This window comes from Idiotropiscis lumnitzeri, unplaced genomic scaffold, assembly GCF_059441095.1.
Source record: "Idiotropiscis lumnitzeri isolate Australia: NSW breed Sydney's pygmy pipehorse unplaced genomic scaffold, RoL_Ilum_1.0 HiC_scaffold_39, whole genome shotgun sequence".
NCBI classification, from domain to species: domain Eukaryota; kingdom Metazoa; phylum Chordata; class Actinopteri; order Syngnathiformes; family Syngnathidae; genus Idiotropiscis; species Idiotropiscis lumnitzeri.
Genome location: NW_028283577.1, coordinates 561,686 through 571,325, shown reverse-complemented (window position 1 = coordinate 571,325; position 9,640 = coordinate 561,686).

Sequence of the window (9,640 nt, the reverse complement as noted above, 5' to 3'; positions counted from 1 at the left end):
AAAAGTTTGTTTTTTTAGTGCTGTAAATGCATTTTCAGCTCGCGCTGTACACATTTGCTATGAGAGGCATTATCTCATAAGGGAAATATTGGACAATCAAATTAATGACTGCCCAGGCTTCAGGATGTCTTTTTACACTATATAAAGGTGGAAATTTACATTGGAAACGTTTGGTTTAGCTGTTATAAAAGTTTGTTTTTTTAGTGCTGTAAATGCATTTTCAGCTCGCGCTGTACACATTTGCTATGAGAGGCATTATCTCATAAGGGAAATATTGGACAATCAAATTAATGGCTGCCCAGGCTTCAGGATGTATTTTTACACTATATAAAGGTGGAAATTTACATTGGAAACGTTTAGTTTAGCTGTTAATGAAGTTTCGTTTTTTTAGTGCTGAAAATTCATTGTCTGCTGGCGCTGTACACTTTTTCTAAGTGTTGCAATATCTCATGAAGGAAATACTGGACAATCAAATTAATGACTTTCCAGGCTTCAGGATGCCTTTCTACACTATATAAAGGTGGAAATTTACATTGGAAACGTTTGGTTTAGCTGTTATAAATAGTTTGTTTTTTTAGTGCTGTAAATGCATTTTCAGCTCGCACTGTACACATTTGCTATGTGAGGCATTATCTCATAAGGGAAATACTGGACAATCAAATTAATGACTTCCCAGGCTTCAGGATGCCTTTTTACACTCTATAAATGTGGAAAATTACATTGGAAACGTTTGGTTTAGCTGTTAATGAAGTTTCGTTTTTTTAGTGCTGAAAATTCATTGTCTGCTGGCGCTGTACACTTTTTCTAAGTGTTGCAATATCTCATGAAGGAAATACTGGACAATCAAATTAATGACTTTCCAGGCTTCAGGATGCCTTTCTACACTATATAAAGGTGGAAATTTACATTGGAAACGTTTGGTTTAGCTGTTATAAAAGTTTGGTTTTTTAGTGCTGTAAATGCATTTTCAGCTCGCGCTGTACACATTTGCTATGAGAGGCATTATCTCATAAGGGAAATATTGGACAATCAAATTAATGACTGCCCAGGCTTCAGGATGTCTTTTTACACTATATAAGGGTGGAAATTTACATTGGAAACGTTTAGTTTAGCTGTTAATGAAGTTTCGTTTTTTTAGTGCTGAAAATTCATTGTCTGCTGGCGCTGTACACTTTTTCTAAGTGTTGCAATATCTCATGAAGGAAATACTGGACAATCAAATTAATGACTTTCCAGGCTTCAGGATGCCTTTCTACACTATATAAAGGTGGAAATTTACATTGGAAACGTTTGGTTTAGCTGTTATAAAAGTTTGGTTTTTTAGTGCTGTAAATGCATTTTCAGCTCGCGCTGTACACATTTGCTATGAGAGGCATTATCTCATAAGGGAAATATTGGACAATCAAATTAATGACTGCCCAGGCTTCAGGATGTCTTTTTACACTATATAAAGGTGGAAATTTACATTGGAAACGTTTGGTTTAGCTGTTATAAAAGTTTGTTTTTTTAGTGCTGTAAATGCATTTTCAGCTCGCGCTGTACACATTTGCTATGAGAGGCATTATCTCATAAGGGAAATATTGGACAATCAAATTAATGGCTGCCCAGGCTTCAGGATGTATTTTTACACTATATAAAGGTGGAAATTTACATTGGAAACGTTTAGTTTAGCTGTTAATGAAGTTTCGTTTTTTTAGTGCTGAAAATTCATTGTCTGCTGGCGCTGTACACTTTTTCTAAGTGTTGCAATATCTCATGAAGGAAATACTGGACAATCAAATTAATGACTTTCCAGGCTTCAGGATGCCTTTCTACACTATATAAAGGTGGAAATTTACATTGGAAACGTTTGGTTTAGCTGTTATAAATAGTTTGTTTTTTTAGTGCTGTAAATGCATTTTCAGCTCGCACTGTACACATTTGCTATGTGAGGCATTATCTCATAAGGGAAATACTGGACAATCAAATTAATGACTTCCCAGGCTTCAGGATGCCTTTTTACACTCTATAAATGTGGAAAATTACATTGGAAACGTTTGGTTTAGCTGTTAATGAAGTTTCGTTTTTTTAGTGCTGAAAATTCATTGTCTGCTGGCGCTGTACACTTTTTCTAAGTGTTGCAATATCTCATGAAGGAAATACTGGACAATCAAATTAATGACTTTCCAGGCTTCAGGATGCCTTTCTACACTATATAAAGGTGGAAATTTACATTGGAAACGTTTGGTTTAGCTGTTATAAAAGTTTGGTTTTTTAGTGCTGTAAATGCATTTTCAGCTCGCGCTGTACACATTTGCTATGAGAGGCATTATCTCATAAGGGAAATATTGGACAATCAAATTAATGACTGCCCAGGCTTCAGGATGTCTTTTTACACTATATAAGGGTGGAAATTTACATTGGAAACGTTTAGTTTAGCTGTTAATGAAGTTTCGTTTTTTTAGTGCTGAAAATTCATTGTCTGCTGGCGCTGTACACTTTTTCTAAGTGTTGCAATATCTCATGAAGGAAATACTGGACAATCAAATTAATGACTTTCCAGGCTTCAGGATGCCTTTCTACACTATATAAAGGTGGAAATTTACATTGGAAACGTTTGGTTTAGCTGTTAATGAAGTTTCGTTTTTTTTAGTGCTGAAAATTCATTGTCTGCTGGCGCTGTACACTTTTTCTAAGTGTTGCAATATCTCATGAAGGAAATACTGGACAATCAAATTAATGACTTTCCAGGCTTCAGGATGCCTTTCTACACTATATAAAGGTGGAAATTTACATTGGAAACGTTTGGTTTAGCTGTTATAAAAGTTTGGTTTTTTAGTGCTGTAAATGCATTTTCAGCTCGCGCTGTACACATTTGCTATGAGAGGCATTATCTCATAAGGGAAATATTGGACAATCAAATTAATGACTGCCCAGGCTTCAGGATGTCTTTTTACACTATATAAAGGTGGAAATTTACATTGGAAACGTTTGGTTTAGCTGTTATAAAAGTTTGTTTTTTTAGTGCTGTAAATGCATTTTCAGCTCGCGCTGTACACATTTGCTATGAGAGGCATTATCTCATAAGGGAAACATTGGACAATCAAATTAATGGCTGCCCAGGCTTCAGGATGTCTTTTTACACTATATAAAGGTGGAAATTTACATTGGAAACGTTTAGTTTAGCTGTTAATGAAGTTTCGTTTTTTTAGTGCTGAAAATTCATTGTCTGCTGGCGCTGTACACTTTTTCTAAGTGTTGCAATATCTCATGAAGGAAATACTGGACAATCAAATTAATGACTTTCCAGGCTTCAGATGCCTTTCTACACTATATAAAGGTGGAAATTTACATTGGAAACGTTTGGTTTAGCTGTTATAAATAGTTTGTTTTTTTAGTGCTGTAAATGCATTTTCAGCTCGCACTGTACACATTTGCTATGTGAGGCATTATCTCATAAGGGAAATACTGGACAATCAAATTAATGACTTCCCAGGCTTCAGGATGCCTTTTTACACTCTATAAATGTGGAAAATTACATTGGAAACGTTTGGTTTAGCTGTTAATGAAGTTTCGTTTTTTTAGTGCTGAAAATTCATTGTCTGCTGGCGCTGTACACTTTTTCTAAGTGTTGCAATATCTCATGAAGGAAATACTGGACAATCAAATTAATGACTTTCCAGGCTTCAGGATGCCTTTCTACACTATATAAAGGTGGAAATGTACATTGGAAACGTTTGGTTTAGCTGTTATAAAAGTTTGGTTTTTTAGTGCTGTAAATGCATTTTCAGCTCGCGCTGTACACATTTGCTATGAGAGGCATTATCTCATAAGGGAAATATTGGACAATCAAATTAATGACTGCCCAGGCTTCAGGATGTCTTTTTACACTATATAAGGGTGGAAATTTACATTGGAAACGTTTAGTTTAGCTGTTAATGAAGTTTCGTTTTTTTAGTGCTGAAAATTCATTGTCTGCTGGCGCTGTACACTTTTTCTAAGTGTTGCAATATCTCATGAAGGAAATACTGGACAATCAAATTAATGACTTTCCAGGCTTCAGGATGCCTTTCTACACTATATAAAGGTGGAAATTTACATTGGAAACGTTTGGTTTAGCTGTTAATGAAGTTTCGTTTTTTTTAGTGCTGAAAATTCATTGTCTGCTGGCGCTGTACACTTTTTCTAAGTGTTGCAATATCTCATGAAGGAAATACTGGACAATCAAATTAATGACTTTCCAGGCTTCAGGATGCCTTTCTACACTATATAAAGGTGGAAATCTACATTGGAAACGTTTGGTTTAGCTGTTATAAAAGTTTGGTTTTTTAGTGCTGTAAATGCATTTTCAGCTCGCGCTGTACACATTTGCTATGAGAGGCATTATCTCATAAGGGAAATATTGGACAATCAAATTAATGACTGCCCAGGCTTCAGGATGTCTTTTTACACTATATAAAGGTGGAAATTTACATTGGAAACGTTTGGTTTAGCTGTTATAAAAGTTTGTTTTTTTAGTGCTGTAAATGCATTTTCAGCTCGCGCTGTACACATTTGCTATGAGAGGCATTATCTCATAAGGGAAACATTGGACAATCAAATTAATGGCTGCCCAGGCTTCAGGATGTCTTTTTACACTATATAAATGTGGAAATTTACATTGGAAACGTTTGGTTTAGCTGTTAATGAAGTTTCGTTTTTTTAGTGCTGAAAATTCATTGTCTGCTGGCGCTGTACACTTTTTCTAAGTGTTGCAATATCTCATGAAGGAAATACTGGACAATCAAATTAATGACTTTCCAGGCTTCAGGATGCCTTTCTACACTATATAAAGGTGGAAATTTACATTGGAAACGTTTGGTTTAGCTGTTATAAAAGTTTGGTTTTTTAGTGCTGTAAATGCATTTTCAGCTCGCGCTGTACACATTTGCTATGAGAGGCATTATCTCATAAGGGAAATATTGGACAATCAAATTAATGACTGCCCAGGCTTCAGGATGTCTTTTTACACTATATAAGGGTGGAAATTTACATTGGAAACGTTTAGTTTAGCTGTTAATGAAGTTTCGTTTTTTTAGTGCTGAAAATTCATTGTCTGCTGGCGCTGTACACTTTTTCTAAGTGTTGCAATATCTCATGAAGGAAATAATGGACAATCAAATTAATGACTTTCCAGGCTTCAGGATGCCTTTCTACACTATATAAAGGTGGAAATGTACATTGGAAACGTTTGGTTTAGCTGTTATAAAAGTTTGGTTTTTTAGTGCTGTAAATGCATTTTCAGCTCGCGCTGTACACATTTGCTATGAGAGGCATTATCTCATAAGGGAAATATTGGACAATCAAATTAATGACTGCCCAGGCTTCAGGATGTCTTTTTACACTATATAAAGGTGGAAATTTACATTGGAAACGTTTGGTTTAGCTGTTATAAAAGTTTGGTTTTTTTAGTGCTGAAAATGCATTTTCAGCTCGCACTGTCCACATTTGCTATGTGAGGCATTATCTCATAAGGGAAATACTGGACAATCAAATTAATGACTGCCCAGGCTTCAGGATGTCTTTTTACACTATATAAAGGTGGAAATTTACATTGGAAACGTTTGGTTTAGCTGTTAAAAAAGTTTGTTTTTTTAGTGCTGAAAATGCATTTTCAGCTCGCACTGTACACATTTGCTATGTGAGGCATTATCTCATAAGGGAAATACTGGACAATCAAATTAATGACTTCCCAGGCTTCAGGATGCCTTTTTACACTCTACAAATGTGGAAATTTACATTGGAAACGTTTGGTTTAGCTGTTAATGAAGTTTCGTTTTTTTAGTGCTGAAAATTCATTGTCTGCTGGCGCTGTACACTTTTTCTAAGTGTTGCAATATCTCATGAAGGAAATACTGGACAATCAAATTAATGACTTTCCAGGCTTCAGGATGCCTTTCTACACTATATACAGGTGGAAATTTACATTGGAAACGTTTGGTTTAGCTGTTATAAAAGTTTGGTTTTTTAGTGTTGTAAATGCATTTTCAGCTCGCGCTGTACACATTTGCTATGAGAGGCATTATCTCATAAGGGAAATATTGGACAATCAAATTAATGACTGCCCAGGCTTCAGGATGTCTTTTTACACTATATAAAGGTGGAAATATACATTGGAAACGTTTAGTTTAGCTGTTAATGAAGTTTCGTTTTTTTAGTGCTGAAAATTCATTGTCTGCTGGCGCTGTACACTTTTTCTAAGTGTTGCAATATCTCATGAAGGAAATACTGGACAATCAAATTAATGACTTTCCAGGCTTCAGGATGCCTTTCTACACTATATAAAGGTGGAAATTTACATTTGAAACGTTTGGTTTAGCTGTTATAAAAGTTTGTTTTTTTAGTGCTGTAAATGCATTTTCAGCTCGCGCTGTACACATTTGCTATGAGAGGCATTATCTCATAAGGGAAATATTGGACAATCAAATTAATGACTGCCCAGGCTTCAGGATGTCTTTTTACACTATATAAAGGTGGAAATTTACATTGGAAACGTTTGGTTTAGCTGTTATAAAAGTTTGGTTTTTTAGTGCTGTAAATGCATTTTCAGCTCGCGCTGTACACATTTGCTATGTGAGGCATTATCTCATAAGGGAAATACTGGACAATCAAATTAATGACTGCCCAGGCTTCAGGATGTCTTTTTACACTATATAAAGGTGGAAATTTACATTGGAAACGTTTGGTTTAGCTGTTATAAAAGTTTGGTTTTTTAGTGCTGAAAATGCATTTTCAGCTCGCACTGTACACATTTGCTATGTGAGGCATTATCTCATAAGGGAAATACTGGACAATCAAATTAATGACTTCCCAGGCTTCAGGATGCCTTTTTACACTCTATAAATGTGGAAATTTACATTGGAAACGTTTGGTTTAGCTGTTAATGAAGTTTCGTTTTTTTAGTGCTGAAAATTCATTGTCTGCTGGCGCTGTACACTTTTTCTAAGTGTTGCAATATCTCATGAAGGAAATACTGGACAATCAAATTAATGACTTTCCTGGCTTCAGAGGATGCCTTTCTACACTATATAAAGGTGGAAATTTACATTGGAAACGTTTGGTTTAGCTGTTATAAAAGTTTGGTTTTTTAGTGCTGTAAATGCATTTTCAGCTCGCGCTGTACACATTTGCTATGAGAGGCATTATCTCATAAGGGAAATATTGGACAATCAAATTAATGGCTGCCCAGGCTTCATTTTTACACTATATAAAGGTGGAAATTTACATTGGAAACGTTTAGTTTAGCTGTTAATGAAGTTTCGTTTTTTTAGTGCTGAAAATTCATTGTCTGCTGGCGCTGTACACTTTTTTTAAGTGTTGCAATATCTCATGAAGGAAATACTGGACAATCAAATTAATGACTTTCCAGGCTTCAGGATGCCTTTCTACACTATATAAAGGTGGAAATTTACATTGGAAACGTTTAGTTTAGCTGTTATAAAAGTTTGTTTTTTTAGTGCTGTAAATGCATTTTCAGCTCGCGCTGTACACATTTGCTATGAGAGGCATTATCTCATAAGGGAAATATTGGACAATCAAATTAATGACTGCCCAGGCTTAAGGATGTCTTTTTACACTATATAAGGGTGGAAATTTACATTGGAAACGTTTAGTTTAGCTGTTAATGAAGTTTCGTTTTTTTAGTGCTGAAAATTCATTGTCTGCTGGCGCTGTACACTTTTTCTAAGTGTTGCAATATCTCATGAAGGAAATACTGGACAATCAAATTAATGACTTTCCAGGCTTCAGGATGCCTTTCTACACTATATAAATGTGGAAATGTACATTGGAAACGTTTGGTTTAGCTGTTATAAAAGTTTGGTTTTTTAGTGCTGTAAATGCATTTTCAGCTCGCGCTGTACACATTTGCTATGAGAGGCATTATCTCAGAAGGGAAATATTGGACAATCAAATTAATGACAGCCCAGGCTTCAGGATGTCTTTTTACACTATATAAAGGTGGAAATTTACATTGGAAACGTTTGGTTTAGCTGTTATAAAAGTTTGGTTTTTTTAGTGCTGAAAATGCATTTTCAGCTCGCACTGTACACATTTGCTGTGTGAGGCATTATCTCATAAGGGAAATACTGGACAATCAAATTAATGACTGCCCAGGCTTCAGGATGTCTTTTTACACTATATAAAGGTGGAAATTTACATTGGAAACGTTTGGTTTAGCTGTTATAAAAGTTTGGTTTTTTAGTGCTGAAAATGCATTTTCAGCTCGCACTGTACACATTTGCTATGTGAGGCATTATCTCATAAGGGAAATACTGGACAATCAAATTAATGACTTCCCAGGCTTCAGGATGCCTTTTTACACTCTATAAATGTGGAAATTTACATTGGAAACGTTTGGTTTAGCTGTTAATGAAGTTTCGTTTTTTTAGTGCTGAAAATTCATTGTCTGCTGGCGCTGTACACTTTTTCTAAGTGTTGCAATATCTCATGAAGGAAATACTGGACAATCAAATTAATGACTTTCCAGGCTTCAGGATGCCTTTCTACACTATATAAAGGTGGAAATTTACATTGGAAACGTTTGGTTTAGCTGTTATAAAAGTTTGGTTTTTTAGTGCTGTAAATGCATTTTCAGCTCGCGCTGTACACATTTGCTATGAGAGGCATTATCTCAAGGGAAATATTGGACAATCAAATTAATGACTGCCCAGGCTTCAGGATGTCTTTTTACACTATATAAGGGTGGAAATTTACATTGGAAACGTTTAGTTTAGCTGTTAATGAAGTTTCGTTTTTTTAGTGCTGAAAATTCATTGTCTGCTGGCGCTGTACACTTTTTCTAAGTGTTGCAATATCTCATGAAGGAAATACTGGACAATCAAATTAATGACTTTCCAGGCTTCAGGATGCCTTTCTACACTATATAAAGGTGGAAATGTACATTGGAAACGTTTGGTTTAGCTGTTATAAAAGTTTGGTTTTTTAGTGCTGTAAATGCATTTTCAGCTCGCGCTGTACACATTTGCTATGAGAGGCATTATCTCAGAAGGGAAATATTGGACAATCAAATTAATGACTGCCCAGGCTTCAGGATGTCTTTTTACACTATATAAAGGTGGAAATTTACATTGGAAACGTTTGGTTTAGCTGTTATAAAAGTTTGGTTTTTTTAGTGCTGAAAATGCATTTTCAGCTCGCACTGTACACTTTTGCTGTGTGAGGCATTATCTCATAATGGAAATACTGGACAATCAAATTAATGACTGCCCAGGCTTCAGGATGTCTTTTTACACTATATAAAGGTGGAAATTTACATTGGAAACGTTTGGTTTAGCTGTTATAAAAGTTTGGTTTTTTAGTGCTGAAAATGCATTTTCAGCTCGCACTGTACACATTTGCTATGTGAGGCATTATCTCATAAGGGAAATACTGGACAATCAAATTAATGACTTCCCAGGCTTCAGGATGCCTTTTTACACTCTATAAATGTGGAAATTTACATTGGAAACGTTTGGTTTAGCTGTTAATGAAGTTTCGTTTTTTTAGTGCTGAAAATTCATTGTCTGCTGGCGCTGTACACTTTTTCTAAGTGTTGCAATATCTCATGAAGGAAATACTGGACAATCAAATTAATGACTTTCCAGGCTTCAGGATGCCTTTC